We start from the raw sequence: 5938 nt of genomic DNA on the forward strand, positions 1-5938 counted from the left end.
ACACACAAATGTTTAATGTCAAAATGTTAGATTATATAAGAATTAGATAATGTTAGATGAAAGTTAGTTTTTTATACTTTTAGTTATAGTTGAATTTATATTAATGTTAGATGAATTAATATATACTAAATTTAGGTACTTGAGATTTGATCATCTAATTAAAATTTTAGTATATAGAACTAGCTATTTTATTTTTAGTAAGAAAATTAATAGAACTAGTTTAGTTGAATTAGTTGTACTCCCTCCATCCCGTAATTCTTGTCGCAACAGCATTTTTGCAAAAAAGTCCTTCAGGTTTATCCGACCAAACCCATGTTGGAAATATGCCCTAGAGGCAATAATAAAATGGTTATTATTATATTTCCTTGTTCATCATAATTGTCTATTGTTCATGCTATAATTGTATTAACTGGAAACCGTAATACATGTGTGAATACATAGACCACAACATGTCCTAGTGAGCCTCTAGTTGACTAGCTCGTTGATCAATAGATGGTTATGGTTTCCTCATCATGGACATTGGATGTCATTGATAACAGGATCACATCATTAGGAGAATGATGTGATGGACAAGACCCAATCCTAAGCATAGCACAAGATCACGTAGTTCGTTTGCTAAAAGCTTTTCTAATGTCAAGTATAATTTCCTTAGACCATGAGATTGTGCAACTCCCAGATACCGTAGGAATGCTTTGGGTGTGCCAACAGTTACGACGTAACTGGTGGCTATAAAGGTGCACTACGAGTATCTCCGAAAGTGTCTGTTGGGTTGGCACGAATCGAGACTGGGATTTGTCACTCCGTGTGACGAAGAGGTATCTCTCGGCCCACTCGGTAATGCATCATCATAATGAGCTCAATGTGACTAAGTAGTTAGTCATGGGATCATGCATTACGGAACGAGTAAAGTGACTTGCCGGTAACGAGATTGAACGAGGTATTGGGATACCGACGATCGAATCTCGGGCAAGTAACGTACCGATTGACAAAGGGAATTGTATACGGGATTGCTTGAATCCTTGACATCGTGGTTCATCCGATGAGATCATCGTGGAACATGTGGGAGCCAACATGGGTATCCAGATCCCGTTGTTGGTTATTGGCCAGAGAGCTGTCTCGGTCATGTCTGCATGATTCCCGAACCCGTAGGGTCTACACACTTAAGGTTCGGTGACGCTAGAGTTGTTATGGGAATTAGTGTGCAGTTACCGAATGTTGTTCGGAGTCCCGGATGAGATCCCGGACGTCACGAGGAGTTCCAGAATGGTCCGGAGGTAAAAATTTATATATGGGAAGTCCTATTTTGGCCACCGGAAAATGTTCTGGATTTTTCGGTATTGTACCGGGAAGGTTCTAGAAGATTCCGGAGTGGGGCCCACCTGCATGGTGGGACCCACATGAACGTGGGTAGTGGGGGCAAGGCCCCACACCCCTGGTCAAGGCTCACCAAGATCCCCCCTTAGAAGGAATAAGATCATATCCCGAAGGGATAAGATCAAGATCCCTAAAAAGGGGGGATAACAACGGTGGGGAAGGAAATGATGGGATTTCTTTCCTCCCACCTTTGCCAACGCCCCAATGGACTTGGAGGGAAAGAGACCAGCCCCCTCCACCCCTATATATAGTGGGGAGGCGCATGGGAGCTTCACCGTTCCCCTGGCGCAGCCCTCTCCCTCCCCAACACCTCCTCCGTAGCAGTAGTGCTTGGCGAAGCTCTGCGAGAGAACTGCAAGCTCCACCACCACGCCGTCGTGCTGCCGGAGCTCTCCCTCAACTTCTCCTCTCCCCTTACTGGATCAAGAAGGAGGAGACGTCCCCGGGCTGTACGTGTGTTTAACGCGGAGGCACCATTGTTTGGTGCTTAGATCGGATTCGGCCGCGATCTGAATCGCTTAGTGAACGACTCCACCGACCGCGTTTTTGCAATGCTTCCACATCACAATCTTCAAGGGTATGAAGATGCACTCCCCTCTCTCTCGTTGCTAGTCTCTCCATAGATTGATCTTGGTGATGTGTAGAAAATTTTGAATTTCTGCTACGTTCCCCAACAACTCGCAGTCCACTGGTGTTTCCTCCACTGCTCAGCTCCACCACACAGCTCCCCCGTGACGCCGGTGACGTCGCGTAGCTCGAGCAGACCACGCCGCTGCGCGGCTCCACCGCAACCTCGGGCGGATCGACTTCTACCCCGCGCAGCTCCACCACTCCTCCATGAAGCTCCATTGCCCCCCTTTCCCGCATCCCCAAATAAATTTCCAAGCTTTCCCCAATCCCCTTTCGCAAATCCGGCACTTGCTGCCCGTTGATTCGCCGCCCCCACCACAAATCCTGGCCACCGTCGAGAGGGGAGAGCAGGAGCAGAAAAAGGTCACCGGCGCCTTCCTGGAGGGACCAGAAGAGTGGCAGCAGGCGGTGGCGATGCACGGCACGGTCAGGGTCAACCACAACAAGCTGTTGCGGGCATTATTGAGGAAATCGTTAACTGGTAACTGCTCGGTTGGCTGGTGAGTAGGGGATTAATCGGCTAATCGGCAAGTTAATCAGTCATTTAATCAATTAATCGAATGATTTATCGGTTTATAGGCTACTCGGTGACCCTACGAGTAGGGATTAATCGGCAAGTTAATTGGTTAATCGGATGAATTCTTGAACAGGGGTTGCGGGTCACTAGGGAGGCGCCCGCGGCGGAGCTCGTCGACGTCTTGTATTCCAGGGGGTCGAATCCGACCAACGCGTCCGCCGCCTCGTCTCCTGGAGGGGACGACCACAACTACAAGGGCGCCTCCGCGTCCGCCGTGCTGGCCCACCTGGCCGGCGGCAACAGCTGGCACCAGGACGACGACAACGGTGAAATTGAGGAATTGCAAGAGGTCAGCCGTCCACATCCCTCCTGTGTTGGTGAAGCATCATGGAGTAAACCTGTTACTTCAGAAAGAATTCCAATCCATCTGCTGCTATTTGTGGTGTGTGCATACTGTTAATTGATCTCCAGATTGTGGGGCAGTAAGGAATATCATGGAGTAATCCTGTTAATTGATCATGTGTGATTGTCTCCGTGAGTAATCCTGTTAATTGTCCCTGTGTACTGTCTGTCTAATTGTCTAATTGTTCATGTAACATCATGGATTTTTATGATCATGTGTGAATAAAATTAATGGATAAGGGATTCATTCTTCTTCAGACCTTGTTTGTTTCTTTCTGCATGAATGAATGGAGTACAGTACAAGTTCAGGAACAAGGGACTTTTTTTGCAATTGCAAACTCTGAATGCTCAAGTCTGGAAGTGTTTACAAATTCAAAGATTTCACATGACTACTGGTCAAATAATTCAGTGTAAATCTAATCTGAAACTAGTAGAGTTCTTGGTGATTTACAAATTCAATGTAAATAAAAATCTGGGACATGACTACTGATCATGTATGCAACATGTTTCTACTGGATGAGCACAAGAACTACTCAGTAGATTTTGATGTATTTGAAAGTTTGACACCTGATCATGTATGCAAGATGTTGCTACTGGATGCATGGACGCATGACTGGGACATGACTACTCAATAGATTATGTACTCCAAGTAAACAAGATCATCTAAGTTAGACCAAATTGCGAGAATCAAATAAATTCAAATTAATCCAAAGGCCTTGACTAAACTATTCAGATTAATCCAAATAATTCCAAATAAATTAAAATAATTCAAATAAATTAGATAATTCTAAATAAATTCAAAAACATAAAATAATTTAAATTCTTTGGATTGATGATCAATGTTCAAAGAATTAGCTTGAATGCACATTGATGTTGATTGATGATTCCAGAGAATGATCCGTTCAAATCATCTAGGCTTTGAACTTTGATGATTTTTTAGTTCAAAGCAATTTGAGTACTCCACAAAATTCAGTAAACTTTCCTACACTAGGCACTGTAAACTTTCAGTGCACAAAATTCAGTTATCTTTTCAGTAGGAAGATTTCTGTAACAAATTTCAGAAGCTTGCATTTTCCTACTCTTGTTGGCAATAGTCATTATCAGTTTACTTTCCATTTTAGCCTAGCATTCAGTTATCTTTTCTCCCATTTTTTCTGTCCATTCAGTTATATTTTTAGTAGGAAAATCTTGTAACAAATTACAGTTTACTGTCATTATCAGCTTACTGTCCTTTTTTGTTTTGATTTCAAAAAGTCGCCCATTAGTCACATTTTGGTCTATTGGTTATGGCATATGGGAGTAGTAGTGAAAATGGGTGCAGTTCACTGCCTCAAGTGGAGCATCGACATAACATGACAGTATATGCGTGTTTCCTAATTTTAATCTTGTTTTCTAATTCTAATGTCAAGTACAGATCAGACTGTATTGTGCATACATCTTGGAAAACATGTTCTAATTCAGTTTCTGAAATTTCACAGTATTGTTCATCCTAACCGACACATGTTATTATCTTCAGTCTACTCATGTTTTAAAATGTCATAAAGTCGCCCATTCCAGAGAAGTAGAGGATCTGCTGCTGGGCAAGCAGCGAGTTGCTGGGCGTGGAGGAGGAGCAGTGCCTGAGTGGTGCCTGGTCGTTGAGAGGAGGTGCTAGGCGTGGAGTAGTAGATTAGGCGACCGAAGCTTAGGCGTGCGAGGTGAAAAGTCCAGGGGCCGTCGATCTGGTGGGCGCCGGCGGGGTGGGCGGCAGAAATTACCAGTGACCATCACTCAGATGGGCAGCAGGGGAGCTCCGGCGACAGCTCGAGCAGGGGAGCAGCAGCACGAGCCTGGCGGCATGGGAGAAGCAGGAGGATGAGCTTGAGGTCCAGGCGCGTGCGGGAGCTTGAGGAGGACAAGATCCACCGGATCTTGGTAGCGCAGGTCCTGGGCGGCAGCGGCGGAGGGGATCGCGGTGGGAGTGGATCATGGCAGCTTAGGTCCTGGCCGGCGGCGCCGCAGGCCCTAGGCGGCGCAGGCGACGAATCGGTCGATGACGGCCTTGGCCCGACGCGCATGAGCTGGATCAGGCGGAGGAAGACGGAAGGACTTGTTTGTAAAAGATTCGAAGATACAAGGGATTTTTGTGCAAAATTTACATTACACTATGCTTGTGACATGAATTTCTGGACGGAGGGAGTACTAGTTAATTAGTTGAATTAGGAGCTATACTTTATTTAGGTATATTTGTAGTAAGTTCTTAGTTGAATTAATTAGTTGAACTAGCTAGTTGAATTAATAGAACTAGTCTAATTAGTTGAATTAATATATAACTAATAAGTGTTTAATGTTTCACCTATGAACATAGAAAATGTCGTCTGACGACGAAAACAATTTCATTATATGCGAAGACTGCGAAGACCAACGCGGCATGTGCGACAGAAATTTCCTAGTTGATGATAGGCGCTTCAGCATCAAGCTGGATGAGACATTCGAAGTGGATACAGTAAGTTAGAACGAGAAGTCGTTTTTCGTAATTAAGCATGACTTATATATGCTTCATTTGCTTCAACTTATTATTTTAAATTTTCACTATTCTACTAGCGTATCCCCTGCCATGCAATAATTTTTGTCTTGGATAAGATAGGTTTCAGTCGTGACAAAACTATGGAGGTAAAGAGAGTTTACTTGAAGACCGAGCATGGTTATACCTTCAACGTCAAATTATACAGTCAAGAAACCTACACCCATTTTGAATGCAAAACTTGGCAAGCATTCTGCAAGGCTTATGCATTTGAGCCTAATATATTTATCACCTTTGATATTCGTCCCGAAGATGATATTGAAGGTAATAGAGACATTTGGGTCGATGTGCAGACGCCTCCAGTTCTACCATTATGTGAGTTTCTCATGTCATATTTATGTTGATATTGTTTTTTCAAAAATAGTTGACAACTAATTTCTATTGACAGCTTATTTCCATTCAAGCAAACATGTCCAGCGCTTGGTAGACAGGACCGTCCACTGTCCCGGGGC

The sequence above is a fragment of the Triticum dicoccoides genome, chromosome 5B (genome assembly GCF_002162155.2).
Source record: "Triticum dicoccoides isolate Atlit2015 ecotype Zavitan chromosome 5B, WEW_v2.0, whole genome shotgun sequence".
Classification (NCBI taxonomy): domain Eukaryota; kingdom Viridiplantae; phylum Streptophyta; class Magnoliopsida; order Poales; family Poaceae; genus Triticum; species Triticum dicoccoides.